The sequence below is a fragment of the Arachis stenosperma genome, chromosome 6 (assembly GCF_014773155.1).
Source record: "Arachis stenosperma cultivar V10309 chromosome 6, arast.V10309.gnm1.PFL2, whole genome shotgun sequence".
NCBI lineage: Eukaryota > Viridiplantae > Streptophyta > Magnoliopsida > Fabales > Fabaceae > Arachis > Arachis stenosperma.
The window spans coordinates 70759722-70763490 of record NC_080382.1 but is presented as its reverse complement, the minus strand read 5'-3'; positions in this window follow the sequence as shown (position 1 = coordinate 70763490).

The window sequence follows — 3769 nt, the reverse complement described above, 5'->3', positions numbered from 1 at the left end:
TTCTTGGTTTTCTGATCCTCTTCACTTCCCCCCACTATCTCTTCTTGTGGAATTTCTTTGTTGTGTTCTTCCTGGATGATGGCTTCTTTTCCCACAGTCTTTCCACTTCCTACTGTGATTGATTTGCATTCCTCCCATTTTGTGGCTTTTCCTTTGTTCCTTGGGTGGTCTTCAGTAGTATTAGGGGATGCATTTGGTTGCTTCTCACCCATCTCTGCAATTTGTTTGGCCATTTGTTCCATATGCCTCTCAAGATTTCTGATTAAAACTTCTTGGTTTTTGCTCGTTATGGCTTGATCTTTTCTTGCTGCTTCTTGATCTTGTCTGGCCATCTCTTGGGTTTTGATGAGTTTCTCCATTAATGTCTCTAAAGTAGAGATCCTTTGAGATTCTGGATGAGGCTGTGTGGGGTGTGATGATTGTTGGTGGAGGCTGTTTTGTGGATTAAATGAAGGTGTGGCAAAGTTATTTTGGGGGGTTTATGAAATGTGGTGGGGCTGGAGGTATGTGTTTTGTGGTAGTGTGTAATGGTTGTTGTTAGTATGGGTTTGGTCGTGTTTGTTTGTGTTGCCAGAGTTGTTGGAGTTGAATTCCCTTTGTCCTTGATTCTGGTGCTCACCCCACCTCAAGTTAGAATGAGTTTTCCAAGATGGATTGTATGCCTCACCCTGGAAGTTGTGTTGGAATGAACTTGAGGTGTTATTCAAGTATTGCATCTGCTCAGGGCCTTGTTGCTCATAATTGAGTGTCCCAGTACCTTCTTTAGATTGATTGCATCTATGTGAGACTTGAGATTGGCTTTGTGTGTTTGCTCCAGCAAGTTGCTCAATTCTCTTGGCCATTGATTCCATCTGTTGCTGAATTTATTGATGCATCTGTTTATTTTGTTCCAAGAGAGTGTCAGCACCTTCAAACTCCAAGACACCTCTCTTGGGAGCTGGTTGGCGTTGCCTTTGATGAGCATAAAAATATTAATTGTTCGCCACTGTGTCCACGAGGTTTTGGGCTTCCTCAGCTCTCTTCATAAGTTGTAATGATCCTCCTGCTGAATGATCCAAAGATTCTTGAGCTCTCAGTGTCAATCCTTCATAGAAGTTCTGAAGCTTGTCCCATTCATTAAACATTTCAGGGGGACACTTTCTGATCAAAGTCCTGTATCTCTCCCAAGCCTCATAGAGGGATTCTCCATCCATTTGTGTAAAGGTTTGCACCTCTGTCTTCAATCTGATAATCCTCTGAGGTGGGTAGAATTTGGCTAGGAATTTACTCACTAGATCATCCCAGCTAGTGATGCTTCTTTGTGGGAAGGCTTCCAGCCATTGAGCAGCCTTGTCCTTCAATGAAAATGGGAACAGCAACAATTTGTATGTGTCTAGATGCATACCATTTGTCTTGACCATTTCACAAATCCTTAAGAAAACAGACAAATGTTGGTTGGGGTCTTCAAGAGGGCCACCCCCATAAGCACAATTGTTCTGCACCAAGGTGATTAGTTGAGGCTTCAACTCAAAGTCATTTACCTGAACATTTGGGGTAAGGATGCTGCTCCCATAATGTCTGGGATTGGGGATAGCGTAAGAGGCCAACACCCTTCTTGCAGGCTGGGTATTGTTGCTTACTCCCTCTTCACGCACCTCAGCCTCCATGATTTGCAAAATTCACAAACAAACCAAATGAAACAAGGACATTCTAGTGTCAGAATGTGGTTAGAGGGTTAGGTGACACAATGTGTCAAACAGTTAATGTGCTTATTAAAAAATAAAGAAAAACAAAGAAAAAGTGCTTAATCTAGACCACCACCTTACTTAATCATTATCAATCTAATTCAATCCCCGGCAACGGCACCAAAAACTTGATGTGCGGAAAACGATCCGACACAAAACTCACCGGCAAGTGCACCGGGTCACATCAAGTAATAAAACTCACGGGAGTGAGGTCGATCCCACAAGGATTGAAGGATTGAGCAACTTTAGTTTAGTGGTTGATTTAGTCAAGCAAACAAGTGTTGATTGTGTGAAGTAGTGTTGACTGGAATTAAATTGCAGAAAATGTAAAGGGGAGTGGGTGGTTTGCAGGAAATTAAAGGGAACAAAAAGAAAAAGAGCTGAATCTTAAAGTGCAAGTAATGTAAATTGCAGAAACTTAAAGTGCAAGAAATATAAATGACTTGAAAAATAAAAGCGGAATGGGAATTGGATCTGTAGGAATTAAACAAGGAAATTAAAATGGAAACCAATAGATCTCAGGACCCAAGAGACTAGATAACTAAGTCTAGATCTCAATGCCTTCCTAGATCCAAATTCAGAGAACAAATGCTAAATTAAAGAAGAGAGTAATGTAGAAATGTAAATCCAAGTTCAATTTCCAGAAGTTGCAGTAAGAAAAACAGAGAGATCTCAAGGTGAGATTGAGACAGAATTTCCTCAATTCTTCAACACCCAAGACTCAAGATAGTTGTAATTGAAATTGAAAACAAGAAAACTAAGAGGAGGAGAATTCAATTCTCCTTCCCATGGCTCAGAATCTCAAGGTAGCTCCAAACCCAAAAGCTTTCCAAAACTCTCAGCAAAATTAAAAAAAAACAATTCTAAAAGAAAGCTCTCAAAAGAAAAGCTCTCCTAAAACTTCAAATCCTAAGCTATTTATACACTTTCTTCAAATGATCATAGAGCCTTCAATTGGGCCTTGGCCTTGATGGAATTGGGTTGATAGTAGCCTCCGTTGATTGCTCTTGGTGCTGGGAAGAAATCCACTTGCGAACCGGGCCATGAATCATTCACGTTTGAGTCAACGTTTGAGGCAAACGTTGACTCAAACGTCCTAGTGCTAATCATCATGCAGAAGGCCATTTGCTGTCATCGACGTTTGAGCCAACGTTTGAGGTCAAACGTGAGCTCAAACGTGGGTTTTCCCATGCTCCCTTCTTGGCCAACGTTTGGCCCAACGTTTGAGGCAAACGTTGGTGCAAACGTGGCTCATCAATCATCATCAATCAAGGGTCTCTTCCTTGCTAAGATATAGCCAACGTTTGACCTCACGTTTGAGGCAAACGTTGGCACAAACGTTGCCTCCCTCCCCTGCTTTCTTTCAACCAAAGTTTGCCTCAACGTTTGAGGCAAACGTTGGCGCAAACGTTAGTCTCCCCAGGGTGTTGATTTTAGCCAACGTTTGCCTCAACATTTGAGGCAAATGTTGGCGCAAACGTTGGCTTCTTCCAGGGCATTCTTCATCTTCTTTTCACGTTTGAGTTAACATTTTCCTCAAACGTTAGCTCAAACGTAAATCTCTCTTTCCAAGTCCCTTCTTGCAACCTCCTTCCAAGCTTTGTTTCACCTATCATCAATCAATCAAAAACATCAAAGCTATGCTTCAAATCATGAGATTGTTTCTCTTCCATAATATATGACAATTATAGCACAAAATCTCATGAAAATGCATCATTTTATACATGATTGATTGAGTCAAAGATAACATGAATTTCAACCCAATTGGCTTACTTATGGCTTAAGAAAGTGCATAAAACTAAATGAAAACAAAGAAAAAGACTAGTAAAACTAGGCTAAGATGACTTGTCATCACCCAACCAATTGAGGAGAAAAGATTTGAGCCCCCAAGCTAGAGGGTGGCTAGAGTTTGTGAGGAGATCCCTAATCCCTACATCCAACATTTCAGAGGTGACCAAGGAGAGAGCTGTGCTCATCTACAGCATCATGAAAGGAGAGAACATCAATGTGGGGGAGATGATTGCCAACAACATCAACAAAGTGCT